The following is a 19526-nucleotide window of genomic DNA, read 5'->3' as shown; positions in this document are numbered from 1 at the left end:
GCGACTCCCAGCACTTGGTGATCTCGCACGCTTTCTGTCACGTCGACTTCTGGACCTGCGAGATCGATCTGGGGTCTGCCGTTGCTGGCGGGGACGTTTTCCCCTGCGGGATGTCTCTGTCACTTCCTCACTGGAGCCGCGACTCCCAGCACTTGGTGATCTCGCACGCCTTCTGTCACGTCGACTTCTGGACCTGCGAGATCGATCTGGGGTCTGCCGTTGCTGGCCGGGACGTTTTCCCCTGCGGGATGTCTCTGTCACTTCCTCACTGGAGCCGCGACTCCCAGCACTTGGTGATCTCGCACGCCTTCTGTCACGTCGACTTCTGGACCTGCGAGATCGATCTGGGGTCTGCCGTTGCTGGCGGGGACGTTTTCCCCTGCGGGATGTCTCTGTCACTTCCTCACTGGAGCCGCGACTCCCAGCACTTGGTGATCTCGCACGCTTTCTGTCACGTCGACTTCTGGACCTGCGAGATCGATCTGGGGTCTGCCGTTGCTGGCGGGGACGTTTTCCCCTGCGGGATGTCTCTGTCACTTCCTCACTGGAGCCGCGACTCCCAGCACTTGGTGATCTCGCACGCTTTCTGTCACGTCGACTTCTGGACCTGCGAGATCGATCTGGGGTCTGCCGTTGCTGGCGGGGACGTTTTCCCCTGCGGGATGTCTCTGTCACTTCCTCACTGGAGCCGCGACTCCCAGCACTTGGTGATCTCGCACGCCTTCTGTCACGTCGACTTCTGGACCTGCGAGATCGATCTGGGGTCTGCCGTTGCTGGCGGGGACGTTTTCCCCTGCGGGATGTCTCTGTCACTTCCTCACTGGAGCCGCGACTCCCAGCACTTGGTGATCTCGCACGCCTTCTTTCACGTCGACTTCTGGACCTGCGAGATCGATCTGGGGTCTGCCGTTGCTGGCGGGGACGTTTTCCCCTGCGGGATGTCTCTGTCACTTCCTCACTGGAGCCGCGACTCCCAGCACTTGGTGATCTCGCACGCCTTCTTTCACGTCGACTTCTGGACCTGCGAGATCGATCTGGGGTCTGCCGTTGCTGGCGGGGACGTTTTCCCCTGCGGGATGTCTCTGTCACTTCCTCACTGGAGCCGCGACTCCCAGCACTTGGTGATCTCGCACGCCTTCTTTCACGTCGACTTCTGGACCTGCGAGATCGATCTGGGGTCTGCCGTTGCTGGCCGGGACGTTTTCCCCTGCGGGATGTCTCTGTCACTTCCTCACTGGAGCCGCGACTCCCAGCACTTGGTGATCTCGCACGCCTTCTGTCACGTCGACTTCTGGACCTGCGAGATCGATCTGGGGTCTGCCGTTGCAGGCGGGAGCGGTTTTGCCTACGGGATGTCCCTGATGCTTCCTGATTGGAGCTGCAGCTCCCGGCACTTGGTGGTCTCACGCGGCTTCTGTCACAACAACTTGTGGAACTGCCAGATGGATCCGGGGTCTGCCATTGCAGGTGGGGACGTTTTCCCCTCTGGGATGCCTCTGTTTCTTCCTGACTGGAGCTGCTACTCCCAGAACTTAGTGGTCTCACACATCTTCTGTCACAACGACCTCTGGACCCACCAGGTCGATCTGGCGTCTGCCGTTGGAGGCGGGAGCGGTTTTGCCTGCGCGATGTCCCTGTTTCTTCCTGGCTACGGGTGCGACTCGCAATACCTGATGGTCTCACGCGGCTCCTGTCATGGGGACTTGTGGACCCGATAGGTGGATCTGGGGTCTGACGTTGCAGGCGGGAGCAGTTTTGCCTGCAGGATGTCCCCGATTGTCTCTGCCTGGCCTGGCGCTGCCCAGCACTTGGTGTTGGCACATGGGTTCTGTCACGCAGAGTTCTGCGCTGGCCCTGTGGATCTGGGGCCTGACCTTGCTGGCAGGAGCCATTTTGTGTGAGGTCAGGCCCAGGACTGGTGGAGGAGCTGCTGTCCTGTGTGCCCAGGTCAGGGATGTCCAGCTCTGACTCATTCCCGGGGGCTGTAAGGGGAAGCGGGAAGGTCAAGGGCTCCCCAGGCCCAAGGCAGGCTGGGCCAGAGCAGTGCCCCCAGCCCTCCTGGAGCAGAAAGGCTCTGCCAAGCCATCCTGGCCACCTGATGCCAGGCCCTGCATGGCCCCAGCCCAGGGGCACCTGTGTGCTTTGTCTCTTACCTGTGTCCAGAGGAGCACAACTGCCACATTCCCAGCTGGTTGCGCTGTCTGTCAGGCTGGAGCAGCGTTTGTGGGTACCCTCGGCAGCACAGGAGCTGCACAGGAGCATTTCCCAGGGCCTGGGGAAGCAAAAAGGTTGATGGCCGTGAGGACAAAGTGTCAAAAGCATGGGATATCTGGCCAAGCTCTCCTTCAGGCTCCTTCTGCTTTCAGCCCTTGCCAAGGCACAGATCCTCTGCAGAGCCCCCCACGGCCCCCCTCTGGCAACTTACCCCTCTTCCTCTGCCTCCTCTCTGCCTCCTGGATAAAGACACTCTCTGGCATTGCACTGGTGGTGCCTCACTCCCAGGTCCCTGAATGCATCGCCTTCCTCCCATAATGGCTTTCTGACAGGGAAAAGGAAAACTGATGAGCTCTGCCTGCCCTGGCATCTGGCAGGTGAGTCCCTGCCCTTTCCACTGTGCCATTTCCAACTCCTGTGAGAAGCTGAACGTGGCCCTCCCAAAGCAGTGCAGGGCCAATACTTGCAGCCTCCTGTGTTGTGAGCCAGGCAGAAGGACACCAACCTGAACGGGATTCGGATCCCCACATTGAACATATCCATGAGAAATTCCCGATGGCCTCTGCAGAGGGGGCACTGGAAGGCTAAAATACCTGCAGACAGAGCCTGTCCCTGCAGGAGAAACAAGCAGCGCTGAGTGAGGCCCTGGTGCTGCTGAGCCCCTGCTGTTTCCCTGGGTGTGAGGAAACTACTCCTACTTGGATGCAGTCCCTGTGGAACCAGATGCTTTTGCACTCTGGGCACACCATGGTCTTGAAAGTCTTTCTGTCCTCCACAGGCTCCATGCAGGTGACGCATTGGGTGCCTGGCTCGGGAGTCGCCTCCACTGCCTGCTGTGGTCTGTGTGCAGGGCAGTAGGAGCTGGGGACACAAGAGATGGGTGGGGTGAGAAGTGCTGGGCTCCTCCCTGGTGGTGGAGAGGAGGGGGAAGGAGGTACCTGTACGGTGTAATGTACTGGGTGACACAGCCAGCCTCCTTGGCACAGGGCAGGTGGAAGCTCAGGTCACACTCCATTTCACAGCAGGTGATGGTGGCCCCGCTCTGGCCACAGATGAAGCAGCGCTGGAAAGAGCACAACAGCCCCATCAGCAGCAGCCCTGGGGTCTCCTCCTGGTCCCAGAGCTGTTGGCAAGGGCTGGTCTTCCTTTCTTGGAGTCTGGGCTAAGCTCCAGCAAACCTCGCCTGGTACAAATCTCCCCGCTCATGTCAGGCTCTCACCTTCTGTGCCAGCCGGTGGACAGCCAGTAGGATATCCTTTGGGAGAAAGCCCAGGAATCCTACCCGCTTATTCCCTTGCTGATGAAGGAGAGTGGCAAAAAACTGCAGGAAAGACGATGCGCTCGTAAGGACAGAGTGGCAGGGACTGTGTGTTGGAAAGCTGGAGGGAACCCAGAGAGCAACTCACCAGGCAGAACATGTGGGCACAGAGCCCACATCTCTCAAGTTTTTCCCCACAGATGTCCGGGTCAGCCTCTGATCGTTTACACAGCAGGCATGCTGAAAGGGAGAGAGTCAATGGCACCAGGAATGGCACCTCTGCGGGGCTGGGGACAGCATCCCTGTGGGACTGACCCCAAGGGCTGCTCTGTGACTGCTCTGTGACTGCCTGGATGAAGGACAGGGCTGGAGGCCTTGGAGAGGATGGGCCATTGTGGGCACAGGTGTCCCAGCAGGTGCCTCCTGCCCCAGCTGGGCCCGGCTTGCTGAGCAAAGGAGGGCCCCAGCCCCGAGATGGCTGGATGGCTCCTGCCTCCCCTGCCACCACTTCCAGCCCTGCACTGGCCATCCTTGACAGCCCCTCTGCCCGGCTGTGGGAGGGGCACTTTGGTCTCACCTGGGTCACTCACTCCGGGGGCTTCCTCTGTCCTGTCTGACATGGTGCGTCTCAGCGGTCAGACCCTGACACTGGAACACTGAGGTCTGCTCCAGACTCTTCTCCGCTGGCTCTGAAATAGGAGAGAGGCTTCTGCCCCTCTCCCCCTTCTCTTGTCCAGTCAAGGAACACCACAGTCACCTTGAGATGCTCCTTTGCTGATTGTGAGAAGTGTGAGGTGGACGACGTTGCAGCACAGGCTGAGAGCCTGAAACTGTGAGGCTCTCCCTGGGCAGCTCTATCCTCCTCTTCCTTCTCCTCGCGTTGTCAGGTAACACTGACACAGGGCCTGAGCCCAGGGTTCCCTTTTGTACCCTTGGCCCCATAGGTCACAGTGGCCACTGTGACATCAGCAGCGTGCACCTGGAATATGGGCGGGATTGGCCTCAGCCCCCACCACCCACTGTGACACCTCCCCTCGGCAGCCGAGGTTCCGAGGCAGGTCTTATGTCAACAATAATAGAAAGCATAATTTGCCCCCACCTTAAATTCAAAGCTGTGAGGACAGTTATTAATACTATGTTTAAACAGGCGGGCAGTTAAATTCCACCCTAACATCCAATCCCATCAGATCTCGGAAGCTCAGCAGGGTCAGTCCTGGTTAGTACTTGGATGGGAGACCTCCTGGGAACATCAGGGGCTGTAGGTTCTAGTCCTGAGGACTTCACTGTCACAGTCCAAGCTTGCTCGGCCATGGCAGATGATCCTTAGGACTTAAACGGTGGGGCCAGTTCTGCGCACCCTGTGCCTCCCCCAAAAAATCCACTGTGCAGGCTGGAAGGGCACACCCACGTGAGGAGAGCCCTTCCCAAATCTTCATTGGTGAAGCCCAGCCACACGTACAAATTTAAACACATTATAATCTCTTAAAATTCCTTGTTTGAGGTGAAAATTTGATATAGAAGTTACTGATTTGACAGATGTATCAACAGTTACTTTCCTGCTGTTTCAAATGAGTCACTTTACCTTGATTTATTTGCAATAGAGGCTGAATCTTACTTGCACTACCTTAGTCCAGTGCTTGGTCCAGCCTGAGAGACAGCTGGGAATGTGACAGTTCTGCTGCTCTGGACACAGGCAAAAGGCAAAGCACTCGGGTGTCCCTGGGCTGGGGCCAGGCAGGGCCTGGCAGCAGGTGCCCAGGATGGCCTTGGCAGAGCCTCTGCAGCACAGGTCTAAGTGGACATAACATACAGGAATAGATATTCATTTCATACCAAGCATACAACACCAGCAACATCTGTCCCCTGTATTTATAAATATAAAAACTCAGTAAAAAAGTAAAAATTCAGCTCTGTGAACAAATACAAATTATTCATTACATAAACCTGTTATATATGCATGTAAATATACATACATATTTATGCACATACGCATATATAGATGGGTATATATATATGTCTATTATGTATGTATTTTCATTAACTTCTGGGAAACTTTCACCCTAGAAATAACACAGTCCAAATATTTGTAAATCAATCTAAAATATGCTCTCTATTATGTTAGGCAGAATACAAGTTATATAATCTTACAGAGAAAGAGGTATCTGTTCTTTCTCAGCCTTCAGCAGTGGAGCCAGAGGACACAGCAGAAGATCTTCATTATATGATATAATTACCAGAAATCGAACAAAGCAGCACGTCACATTTAAACCATATGTATATATGTATTTCTATATGTATATACATACATACAAAACCCCAAAACATGGAACAAACATCAAACTGAAAATAAACATGTCCCTATTTAGAAACAAAGTCTTAGCAGTTTTTGCCAATATTCTTTCCTGTTAGATTTTTGAAAGGGTTTTGAAAGTAACATTGTTTGGCAGCTTCTTCAAAGAAGAAATATGAAACATTTCTGATCAGTAAAATAAGAAATATTTATTGTTTTGCTTTCACTTTCCTTTTTGCATCCTTATGCTTCTTCCTGCATTCCTGGAAATATTTAAAATACAACATAAAATTATGAAAAAAATAATAATGATTAATACAAGTTTCTAGATTCACCTGTATCTTTACATACACTTAAGTAACTGGTCCTGTACATTACAGAGATTCACTAATTTACCTGACGGGACATCATAACATGATGTTATGCACACTTGTATACTACAGAAGTTTAGTTCCTCAGCAATTACAAAATTGCCAGCCTTTCTAGAGGTCCTGAACTAATTCTTCATGCAAATAAGCAGCCGTGTTCCCTCCTCATGCCCACAGTTACCAAAGAAGAGATGTTAAATACTCACCTCAATCAATAATCTTCGTCTATCTTCCCAACCATCTTGTTCTTCACTGAGATCAACTGATCTACAAAATAACTTTGGGCCCTCTGCCCAAAAAAGAACAAATTGATTTCCTTAAACACTTCTGAAAATGCTGCTGTTTGTAAAACTCATGAGCAAGACAGCAATCAAGTCAGAAGGTCTATTCTTCATATTCTTCCTATCATTCATAATCTCTTATCCCCCACAACATGATTGGCTCCAACAGAAATGCTCTGAATTACTGCCCTGTGTACTAAGAAAAACAAAAGGCAGCAGCAGTTAATATGCCAAGATAGGAACTGCAGTGAAATTGCACCTGTTTCATTAAGAGCACAGCACCATTACCCCACATCTCCCAAGAAAATTCATGCCTGCTGAGGACTGAGGTCTCACTTTCAACAGGGCCTGTAAATCAGACAGGCTGGAAGATTTCAGTGCACTAATTGTATGAACACAGCAAGACAGTTCATGACCGTTACCTCATATGTCTCAAGAAAAAAACATTATTTAAGACTGTCCTGATAAGTTACTGCATAAGATACCACAAGCAATTCTTGTTGTGGTCTGTGGAACCGTTCGAGGCTGTGAATGTTTGCTCCTGTTTTGTTTGTTTTTAAATACAAAATTCACTATATTCAGAAGAAAAAAAAATCCACATTAATTAGAATCAAGAACGATGTGGACATAAGTGGCTAATAAGAATGTTCAACACTATGAATAGTAACACCAGAAGGAGAGGAAAAAATTAATGATGATATATATGCCTGAAAGGCATTTGTGATTGTTTTTTGGTAAGCCCTAAAAGGCCAGGTACATATTAGGCAATTCTCTGAAAAAAAATGGAAGCAAGACAGATGTTCAGCGTTTTTGTTACCAGCAGTTTGTCATGGGATTCTACCTCAATTTAGACCACAAATACGAATGAAAACTTGCAATTTATTTTTTTCCTTAAACCTCTCACCTGTGTTACAGAACAAATAACTAGACAGGACTTCTTCCCTGACTTTCAGTAAGACTTTTGAAAGAAACCAAAAAAGAAGTGACAGTGAGTAAGTTCTGCTGTACCTCTCAGTCGTTCATCATCTTTGGAGAAGAAGAAAAATCTTGTACTTTCTCTTTGTGGCAAGCAAAGAAACCTGGACAAACACAAGGAAACTTTAACATCAAGAAAGTTACTGTCAAATTCCATTAATGCAAGTTAAAGCTGTAGTGCTTCAGAGAAACAGAATGCATGGAAGAACATTCCTCCACAGTAACCAAATACGGTCTCCTATAAAAAAGACCCTTTTATAAAAGAAAATTTACTACGTCTCTGACTTTTGGCCAAACCAAAACTGGTTTGGGTTGAACCAAAATTACCCACTTAATTTCTCCAGTCTTCAACCACAAACTCAGCTTTCATATTTTTATACTCAAGGTCAAAGCAAATGGGCTGTTGGGATGTTTCACTGTTACACTCTGTGCAGCAAGGAATGGTTTTCCAGGATAACTTCTGTTGCTCAGAGATGTGGAATGAAGACAGCAGTTTCCCAGGACCTGAGTGCTGCTATTAATATTCTCACAGCAGCAAATTACTACAACCAAATAGAAAACAAATACAACTTGCATTTCTTGATCCTTTTCAATTTCTGATGCCTCTGGCTCATCATCATCCTCAGAACTGCTGTCCTGGAAACGTGGATCTTCTTGCCATGTGACTTTTCCAGGTTTTATTGTTTCAAGGATGTAGGGCTCTGCAAGATTATCACAATTGAAATAAAAAATCAGATTATTCCTCTACTTGCCAGCAAAAAACCCTACTTCCCAGTGAAGAACTTACATTGGAAAAGCAGATTTAAGAAGGATGGAAACCTCCCCCTCTCGGGCTTTCTGAACTACATCTCTGCTCAGGTATTTTTCACTTTGTTCTGGGGGTCTCTTTCATATCCTGAAACCTTTATTAGTGCATTCAGAACAGTGAATCCTTTCTGAAGTCAACAAAAATGTGGGGGGCTTTGTTTCTTTTAAATCTTCATTTAACTTCACATGGTTTGTTTTGTTTCCTACCCTACTGACTGACTTAATTCAGTATGTTTTAATCTTGAGTGTGTAACACTTATATCCCCTATAGTCATGGGTCATTCAGTTTCAATTTTCTAAAGGTACAATAAGAAAATTAAGTAAATAATAAAGCAATCTTGAATGTTCTTGGCGTCAACTCCAGATTTGCTTTTGCTCACATTACTCCATTAACACACCTTTGATTTCAAATCTTGTTGGGTTGTGTGAAACTTTGACTTGGCATATCACCTTTTTCCCTGTCTGAGAAATGTAGGGGATGACAACAACGTCCATCACTGTTTAAAAAAAACAAATAAATAATCGTTCTTTCTCAAAACATCCCTTTCAAGATTCCTGGGGCGCAAGCTGAGCTACCACAATCCTGGCAAGTGTAACTGAAGATCATAATGATTCTGCCTCATTACTCACTTTTGCCTCTGAAAATGCCCTGGATTCTGAATTTCTAAGCACCGTAGTCCTGCACAGTGCCCGACGTGAGCCATTCACTAGAAATTGCACTGTCCTGCTCTTACCTTCTTTTACACCTGACTTCTCTGTGTCTCCAAAGAAGGAAAACTTGAAACCACTCGGCTCCTGAGCTGTGTTATTCCCAGAGACAGGTTCCAAATAGTCAGGTGGGGCAGAGTCTTCTGCATCATCTTTGTCCCAGGGTATTCCCTCACGTTTCTCTGATTGGCTCTTTGAAGATCCAAATAAGTCTTTTAAATCAGCAGCAATATCATAATAGACTTCTTCAGACACTTGAGGCAGTTTCTCACTCTCTTCTTTCTTCTTCTTCTTCCTTTTAGCTTTACTGAAATGGGATTGTTGGAGGACAGTAACACAACAGAGCTGTTTTTAAAAGAAAGAGCCACCTGGCTCTTGATGTTTTCCTAAACTCAGCCATGCCCATTGATGAGGAGTTCACTTTTAAGGGAGAGAGCAGTGCAGGGGAAACATCTGAGCTTTGATTCTAAAGGCAGGAACAAGCCTCCTTTTTATTACCCACATCATTAAGGGACTTTTCACTTAACATGTGGTAGTTCATAAATGAAGATACTTAGGACAGATTTCTCTTCTGGCAAAAGAAATGTTAAGAGCTAATATGCTTTTTCACAGGATAAGAGCTAATACACATGTCTCTTGAAAACTTCTCAAATCTTCAAGTCCATGACTTGACCTTTCTCACCTTCAGTGAGGACAGAAAATGGCATGCAGAGAGTAGATGGACTACAAAGAAAAGATGACACTGCATGCTGGTTTTAGTGCTCACAATTCCTATTGTATATTGATTTCTGCAATCACAGGGAGGACTAAAGAGAAAATAGCAGTCTGCGTAGTTTCAAACTCAGTCTGCTGCCATAGGCTTCTCTCTAAGGGGAGAAACATCACAACTATAGTTACCAAGCTGTAATATTACCTCTCCTTTTCTGTAGTACTTGGTTTCCTTTCAAAAACTGCGTGGTCCTGTCTGGTGGGATCGTAACGGAGGGCATTAATGTCTCTAAGAAAACAGAAAGGCAAAGAGAAACCATGAGACACTCTAAAGGCTCAAATGAAAGCTACCCCAAACCTTTACAGTAGGATACAAATTCAAATTGGCTTCTTCACCAAAATCACTCCAAAATGTAATTGACATTTAGAAAGTCCCTGCTAGTCAGTGCCTGGGAATTCCATTAAATACTGACTTCAAATACACACAAGAAAGGAAGTACTTTCCTCAGCCATCTAGGCAGAAATTTTGGTTAGGAAACACCGGCAAAACTTAAGCCTCCCTAGAACTCCTTCACTGATGGCAGATGATTCATACTTGAATTTCTTGGCACTTGTTGCTGTTTTACTTGGCTTAGGCTGTTCCAGGTTGATGTTCAAGAGGCTTCCCAGTATCTGCAGAGTTTTCTTTTTTATCTGCAGCAAGTTCGTCTTCCTCATCTGCCTTCAAGCTCTTTGTCTCTGCTAAGATAACAAGAAATACATTATATTTTCCCTGCTGAGCCTGTGATATTTGATGCATAGTATCACTACAGTACTAGCAGAGCTCACGTCTATCAACACATCGCTTCCTTTATCTAAAAGCTACTCAGAGACTTTGTCCCTTGCACTGTAGAAAATCTTGGGTTAGAACAGTTCTGGGCATCTATTTCATGTGAAGGCCAGATCAGGTATTTAACATGTTTCCTGCTGCTGTCATGTAACTGCAACCCCTCTGCCACTGCTGATGCTCTACAGAAGATCACAAGAAAGCAATGAAGGGAATAGCAGAGTGAGGCAAAAATTTAAGTTTCAGAAAGAAATTGAATCCTGAAAACTGGGTTAATTTCTTTTTCTTGGGGGTGGATATTCAAACTTTTTCTATTTTCAGCTTTTCTGCCTTCTGCTGCTAAAGAAAAAAAATGACCCTACTTAAGACTGCCAAATCAGCCACAGGCTGCAGGATGGCTACAAAACAAACAGTTTAAATGAATATAATGATCCAAAAGGGGGTTTTTCTAAGTCACCGCTTACCCAGTTTTTCAATGTGGATAAACACATTCTGATATCATGCTGTATTAAAAATAGTCTCAAATGTTGTTTTATTAGGCACATGTGCCTCACTCAGCTGTTCCAAATACTTTTGCAGCATACACCTTTAAGAAAGCACAGCCACCCCTGGTGTTTCCCATGCAGAGCCACAGCAGAGGTGGGTGGTTTTCTTTTAAGGGATCACCAAAGAAGGTAAAGGAGGTCATAAGGTGCTTCAAAAGCTAAAGCTCCATGATATGGCTCCATTACTACCAGTAACCAGGAAGTATGGGCAGCTTTACCTTCCTCCTCACTGTCACTCTCCAGGAATCGGGCGTCCATGCGGAATCTTTCATCGGTGCCAAATCGGGACTGCAGCCTCAGGAGCTAAACAAATGAAACAAGTGCTCTTAAGCACTGGAGGAGGAAATCAGCAACGTTCAATCCCTTTCTTTTCATACTTCATGGCAACATACTAATAATCTTTAGCTCTTGAGGCCTTTTCCAGGAATTTCTTTGGATACAAAGATAACACCACACATTATTTCCTCCATGGCCACTCTTTCCTCTGTTGAAGGGAATTCTATTTTAAATTGATATAAATCATACTCAGTAATAATACAAGCCTACCAGTTCTGTTCCTCTGAAGTGGCCCTATAGACTCTCAGAGGAAAATTAAATTCCAGTGATGGGTTCACTCACTTTTTCCCCAGCTTTGCCTTCAAACTGTGGCTTAATTATGAATCGTTCATTGTCCGTGTTGTCTTCCTCGTCCTCACTGCTGTCAAACAGTTTGCCTGAAGGCTTGGGAGCAGATGTATCCTTTGTTAAACAAAAAGGAAAAACAAAAGAAGGAGGTTATTTACATCTGAGAATATAAATCAGTACCAACTTTGTTCATGTCCTTTCCAGTTTTCCTGAAAAAGTGGATTTCCTGCACAACCCTGTGCATTTCCAGCACTGATCAACATGCTGCCAATCTTATCTTGTATACACACCTCGTGCAACTCTGGTTTATAATTATAAAATTAAAATTATGATTATTCCATTTCATCATGGGCAAAATATCCACGTAATGGTGTCCAGGTTTAGCCTAGCTTTTTACCAACTCTCGACTGGCCCCCCTTCCCCCCTCTCAAAAGCCTCCCCAGCAAACGGAAGAAACACTGAAAAGAAATTAACTCAAAAGAAACTGAAATGAATAAAAAGAAGAAATTATATTTTCTAACATTCACAATCACACTGTGTACACAGTACGTAGGATCCCACCCCCAGGGGAAAGGGAAAAGGGGACTGATCAACAAGAAAATTGGGAAGAAACAAAACCAAACCAAAAAAAACCCAAATGAAACAGACAAACACAATTAAAAACTTCAAGGAAGGGGAACAAGCATGAAACAATCTCACCCAGGACAGGAGAACCACCAGCAACCGAAGGGATCAGACTCCAGCCTCTCCCACCAGCAACCCCGGCCAAGGAAAAAGGGACAACCAAAACCAAAAACCCCTCCTCCCCTACTATGTGGAAGACACATGTGGAATACTTGTAACTTCCTTAGATACAGTGGTTACTGAGGAAGCCATGGGTAGAACCATTACAAATGGGCAACTCAGATTTTACAACAGTTAAAAAATTGCAAATTTCTGATTACATCAAGGAAGGTAAAAATGTCAATGGCTAAATAACGATAATGGTCCTAATCTCAATACATTTATAAGGCAAAATCCCAACAAAAGCAAACCCAATGCTTTAAAGTTTTAGCAGAGATGCGATTAAAAAATGTCATAGATAAGAAGTTCTATTTGAGAAAAAAATAAGTATTTAATTGTACTAAACCATGGCAGTAAAATCATGAGGAGTCTGCTAATGATAGTAAAGACGAAACCTTACACAGTTCTTTGGAGCTCAACAAAAACAAGATACTGCCTTAGCACTTCATCCAGTCTCAGAAAGAGCAGAGTACTTCTGTACTGCTCAAGCCCAATCTCCTCCCCTGCCTTTGCCTAAAAGCAGAGGAATTTCAACACTAATTATACAGAAGTTCTTTCTCTTCTAAGTTAGAATACCTTCTGTACCAATCTCAAACTCCTTCCAAATTCTCCAAGCTCTCAAGCTTTCTTAGATGAATGGTTAAGTACTGTCAAACCTGTTTGATGTTAATTCAAAACTTACCTACATTTCTCTGGCACTTCACTAGGAAATCTAATCTTCAGAACAAAAGGCATGGTCACACAGGGCTTTTGCCTAATAACACTTACTTCTCCAGGCATATTTCCCAAACTTGCGTCTTTTTTCAATGTCTCATTTTCCGTGTCTGAATCGAATAGGATGTGTTTGTGCTTCCCTGCTGGCTGGCTGTCCTAGGAAAGGGGGAAATGTCAGGTCAAACACAGCAAGTACTTGCTGCACTAATACAGAAGTATCTAAAAGGCGTTTCCATGACCTCTGCTATTCCTCCTGCAACTCCAGAGGCATTCCAGGGACGAGGTATGCAGGATTTTGTATATACTCAAAACTGGCAATGTATCAGAAAATCCAGACTATGATTTTTAGGAATCTTAATTCACATACATTAATTACCCTTTTCCTTGTACTCTGGACTATTCAGATAAAAGTTGTGAGTGTAATTACCAGATTCGAAAGTGCTCCTTGAATGAGTTTCTTCTGGAGTTCTCTCTCCCTGTGTCTCTCCTCCAGAGCCGCCAGCCTCCTCTGGTTGTCCTGCTCCTGTTTGTCTCTTGCAGATTCCTTTGAAGCAGTAGCATGAAGACAAAGCTCCTTATCTTCTAGAAGGCTTGTCTTCCTGTTCTCACATGTATTAGCTTCGCATTCTGGCTTTTTATTGCTTACATTCATCTTCATTTTTTTGGAAAGCAGTTTTGGGCTCTCCCGTTGCCGTTTAACGTGTTTCAGAGCCCCTGCAGCGTTGCTGTCCCTGTCACTGCTCTCACTGTCACTCTGATCAGGGCTGGGAGAGGCAGCTCCATGCTCTGAACTGTGGTCTTGTGGAGAACTCCTGTCTTTTTTCTTCCCCTGTAAACATGGCCTGGAAACAGGCTGATGTCTCTCATCTGCTGAGGAGGCACCAGGTGACGGTGCCTCATGCTGCTCACTGGGCACATTTTGTCTCTTTTTACTGCTGACTTGAAGTGCACACAATGGATGGTTCTTGGGCTGTCTTTTAGATGACTCCTCCCCAGAAGAAAATACACAAGCTCCAAGTCCTAAACCTACAGACCCCTTCTTTAACCCAGTACTGTCCTTAGTTGACTCTTTCACACAAAGGGACCCCATTCCCCTGAAGGGCTGATATTTCAAACGTGAATTATTTTGTCCCTTGGAGCTTTCCTTATTCTCCCCTGCTAAAATATCAGCCAGCACATCGTCAGGAGAGATGCTTTTTTTTTTATCTGCAGGGTGACATTTAGGAAGTTTTGGTTTATTTGCATTACCCTTAGGATTTTCTTCAGCAGGGGACTGAGCAGAACTCTGTGCACCATCAGATTCCTCTGCAGGTGTCCCAGTGTTTTTGGCAGCCAATGCTTTTAAGTCATGTAAGGAAAGGTCTAAGCGGTAACAGTTTTGCATCATGGACTCATAGTCAGAACTGATTTCAGACTCCCCTTGCTCAGACTCCGAGTGAGAGCTCTCACTATCACTTGTCTCTGCTGTACTGGTAACTGCTGAAGTTTGCAATGCACCAATTTTGGATTTTTTAATTTTCCACTTTTTTTCAATGTGTTCTCCTTCTACATTTTGAGTTTTCAGTGATGAGTCATTTAACAAACCACTTTTTTTGTTAGCTAGGATTTTTTTACTTTCCACCTTCATCTGTTCAGAATCTTCTAAAATTGCAGTTTTGCTGCTATTTGGATCTGGAGTTTTACCTTCAGCAATAATTTCATCTGTATCTGCTGAATCATAACCATTACCATATTCCACAGTCTCTTTGTAACTTCCTTTAGTGGTTTTCTTCATGGCATCTGGCTTGCTTAAGGACCAGTGACTACTGTATTTTAATCCAAAATCATCCCCAGTGATTTCCAAGGGGTCACTTTCAGTCTCAGCATTTCCAGCTTTCCATTTTTCTGTCTCTTTCTTTACCATGGCTCTGATCTCCTCTTCAGAATCAACATCACTGTCAGAAACACTCGTGTTATTTCGAGCTGTAACTCCACTAACATTCCTCTGATCTGATGATAAACCTTTGCCTGGCGTTTTACGATCCAGACTCCTCGATGGAGGCAATTTCAACTCGTCATTGGGTTTGGGGTTTGATCTCTGGCTCAGCTGTGGTGAGCTGGTGTGTTTTGGACGGGGCTGGCACCCAGAGGACAGAGCTGCTGCTCCATTCAGGGCCTCACTGCACAGTGGCCTCGGTTTTTTAGGTGGTTTCTTCATCCCAGAGAACTCTCCTTGTCGTTTCCTGTTTGCACTGACATCTCTCCCTTCCAAGTGCTGGGTGAGCTCAGGCACAGGAGCTGCTTGTGCCCGGTCTGGCTCCAGCTTCCTCAGGTTATGGCAGTACTTTGAGGGGTCATATTTCACAATGTTGGTCTGAGTTAAGGAATTAAAACAAGATTCCTCCAGCAAACAGACTCGAGTCTTTCTGAACAGGCTGAATTCTACACGAAAGGACAACAAGGAGCCCTTTTTCATCTCATGTCTTTAAGCAACTGACTTGTGCAGTCTAAGAAACTGCTCCAAATCACACAAATTTACTGCAAGACACACTTGAGGGATTCAGTAAATTGAGTCTGACATAGCAATCAAAATTAAGACTGTTCAGCAACTGTTTCTCCATATGACAGAAGAAGGAAGGGAACTGTGCCTATGCCCAAACAGTAGGAAAAGGATATTTTATTCTTTTGCGGATTCCTGAGGTGGAGGACAGGCAAGACTCTGCCAAATTTACCAACAACCCACTTCTATAGGAAAAGAAAAGTAAACGGTGTTAAACAAAAAGAGAGTGGAAGTAACCCTGGAACAGAGAAAGATGTTTGTTCTTGGATAACAGAACTACTAATAAAAGAACCATCTGTGACTAATTCATTTTTGTTTATGCTCTTTAGTGAGATATAATCGTACTGTGCAACTTAGCCAGCTTCCTTCTCAAAAACAACAAAACCCAAAGCCAACCAAACCCCCAAACTTCTACGACCTGCAAATAAAGAATGATAACAAAGTAGTAAATTTCTTTACTTTGCAAGTACTATGTCTAATATATGGCTTCTGGTTTATGAGTTAACAGCAGCCACTGCACAGACAGAATCACTATTATTTTGCTCTCTTCCCCTTTGCCACACACACACAAAAATCCCTCTAACACCATTCTGTGCTTTGCAAATAATTTTCAAAACTTTCCAATTAATATAATTTTTCCTGTCTTAATTTGCATGTTCAGTGATTTTAATCTTCCTCTTGTAAGCACGTGCAGACCCTAATCCTGAATGTGAAGCACAGAGAGCAGTTCCTGACAGCCCAGCCACCAAAAATTATGTGCTGTATAAAAGTGAGTCACACAGTCTCTTTACAAGCTTTTAAGGGTGACATGAATGTACATTATGCTACAGGCTTATGCAAATTCCCAACATACACAAGGAACAAAGCATTTCCTGATTTAACACCACGAGAGGGGACAAGCAGATCACAATTATTTCCAGTCACTGCAAAGAATCACAGAATCATAGAATGGATTGGGTTGGAAAAGACCTCTGAGATCATCAAGTCCAACCCTTGGGCCAACTCCAGTCCCTTTACCAGATCATGGCACTCAGTGCCACGGCCAAGCTCTGTTGAAAAACCTCCAGGGATGGGGAATCCACCCCCTCTCTGGGCAGCCCATTCCAATGCCTGAGCACTCTCTCAGAATAACAGGAGCCTTCTCCTTTGTCTCTACAGGAGGTATTTCTTCAGCCTACTTTTCACAACTTGGACTGTCACCTCCAATAATTACATATCTTTACATAAGGCACAGAGATTTAGCATAAATTTAGATATAATGAGCTTACTTTTTCTTGGTTTACTTCTCTTACATATCTCCCCCAGCATACCTTGTGTTCTGGCACCTCTGTACCTGGGACTGCTTTCATGTGGAAGTCCACAACTCCAGCCTTTTTCAGTGATTCCAACAGACATGCTTGGTTATTTCTCTGTGGCTTTTCTTTCTGCAGCTTTGCTTCCTCCCTCTCTGTGGCAAGCCTGTACCAAGAAGTACATCAGACATGGGAAAAGTACTCTACTAAATAAAGCCCATGTGCTGGATTCGAGCTGGCAGGGACCCCCTCCCACAGAACAGCAACCACCCACTGCTCAAGGAATCAACACCTTGACGTTCCCTTTAAGGGAATAACGACATAAATCACGTTGCAGTATCACACATGCATCAACACTCCACCACTCTCTATAAAAACTGAAAGAGTGTAGAAGATGAAAGCACAGCCATAATATTATCAGATAAACAGAAGAGGGGTAACTTGAGCAACAACACGCATTTTTAAAAACTGATTTTTACCTCTGCAAAAAGCTTTCTTTGGCCAACTCAATTTGCAGTGTCCCTCCTTTCCATTTTGTTTTATTTAAAACTGACATGCCTGCAAAACAACGAGATGGGAAAATAAGTATTTTTTACGTTAAAGAAGCACAGCCCAGACTTCACTACACCTCCTTCTATGACAGGCTGACGTTTCTTTAGCGTGATATTACACCTCACTGCTCACTTGGTTTAAGTTTGTACCTGAAAGGTACCCATAAAATTGAAGCTTAAAGAAGGCAACAGAATAAAACAAGCTCTACCTTGACCACATCCTGTTGTGACATCAGATGTGTTATCAGTAAAACAACCTGGCTCAAAAACATCAACAAGTAAAAACCAGAAAGATGTACTTACACTTTCTAAGCTCGGCATCAGAAATGCTGACACTGACGTAGGCAAAAGTTTTCACAGGGTTCCCTGATCAATGACAAACATCCAGTTAACTTCTGTGTAATATCAGTGTTTCCTTTAAAACTGAAAATTAAGCTATTTTGTGAAAATAAAGTGACTCTGAAGCAGAAATTCCATTTCACGCTTCAAACTGAAAAGCAATGAACCTTGAAAAGATAAAACAAAACATACCCTGATCATCTTTTCTGGTAATAATTTCTGCATCCAAAACATGCCCAAACTTCTCAAATCTTTCCTCCAGTTCGGCCTTAGACACCGTATGGCCAAGCCCTCCAACATACAAACGCTTGGAAACCTGTTCCTTCTCCATGCCTGAAGTCAAAGCATCACACCAGGAACACACACTCCGCTTTCCTGCGGGGAGACAACAACAGCTCACCGACACTGGCGCCGCAGGGGCCAGTGCGCCTGGAATGTCAAATTACGGGCAAATCGCTCCCCCAACAGCGCTCCCTGCTCTGTCCAGCGCCCGCAAACCCCGCGCTGCTGCTCCGCACCGGGGGCTGCCTTAAACCTCGAATCGCATCACCGGCTGCGCGATCGTGAATGGCAGCGGCTCGTTACCGCATAACCCGGGGTGCTCTTTCGGAAGCATGGGAGACCCGCACAGACCCGACCGCGTCAGGAGCTGCCGAGGGACGCCCGGCAGAGGGGCCCGGGCCCGGCCCGAGAGACCCCCACCCGGCAAAGGGGGCCCGAGGAACAGCCCCTCGCCCCCAGACCCGCCGCCCCCCTCCCTCACCGCCGCCCCCCTCCCTCACCGCCGCCATGTGCCCTCCCCGCGGCGACACTCGATTTACCTTCCCCCCAGCACCTCTTCCCAGCTCTCACGCGGAAAGGGTTCCGCCTCGTTAGGCAGCCGGGTTCTCTGCAGGCTTCATGTTTCCCGCCGGTCAAGTGTGGTGGGAACACATGGGCTGGGTCTTGTGACGAAGGGCGCCTTGGGCGTAACCAATCACGAAGAAAAGCAGGGGCGTTTTCTGCAATACATGAGCAGAAATTAACAAAAACACAGGAACAACCGCCAAAGCAACGCTTTTCCCATTCGTGTCTAACGAGGAGCTTTGCTACTGTCCCTTCAGCGGCGCCGTTCTTTCAGAAGGAGGGGAAAGAAGGCGCGACCGGCCGCCCCCCGCTCGGGAAGCAGCAGTGCTAGCGTCCAGACGCGCGCAGCGCGCGGGCTTGGCGCGCGTTTCGAAAGGCGCGGGGGGCGCGCGCCGGGCGCGGGAACAGCTGACCCGCCCCTGGGTCCCGCCGCCCGCGGCTCCCCGTTCCCGGCCGCTCATCCCTTCCGTCCCTCGGTCCCGCCGCCCGCGGCTCCCCGTTCCCGGCCGCTCATCCCTTCCGTCCCTCGGTCCCGCCGCCCGCGGCTCCCCGTTCCCGGCCGCTCATCCCTTCCGTCCCTCGGTCCCGCCGCCCGCGGCTCCCCGTTCCCGGCCGATCCGCTCGGTTCCACTGCCCGCAGCTCCCCGTTTCCGGCCGCTCATCTCGTCCCCCGGTCCCGCCGCCCGCGGCTCCCCGTTCCCGGCAGCTCCGCTCCAACCCCCGGTGCCGCCGCTCGCGGCTCCCCGGTGCCGTCCCCCGGTCCCGCTGCCCGCGGCTCCCCGTTCCCGGCCGCGCCCCCGGGGCACGTCTGTGCTCCCAGCCCGAGTCTCGGCGGGCGGCACCGGCTCCGGCGGGCGC

The 19526-nt window shown here is 47.0% G+C and overlaps 1 pseudogene; it reads right to left on the bottom strand.

Annotated features, from left to right (window-relative positions):
* Window positions 1-7422: 7422 nt before the first annotated feature.
* Window positions 7423-18644, bottom strand: LOC139669539 (nucleolar protein 8-like; annotated as a pseudogene).
* Window positions 18645-19526: the final 882 nt, after the last annotated feature.

Source organism: Pithys albifrons, chromosome 3 (assembly GCF_047495875.1).
Source record: "Pithys albifrons albifrons isolate INPA30051 chromosome 3, PitAlb_v1, whole genome shotgun sequence".
Classification (NCBI taxonomy): Eukaryota; Metazoa; Chordata; class Aves; order Passeriformes; family Thamnophilidae; genus Pithys; species Pithys albifrons.
This window is presented reverse-complemented; position numbering and strand designations above follow the sequence as displayed.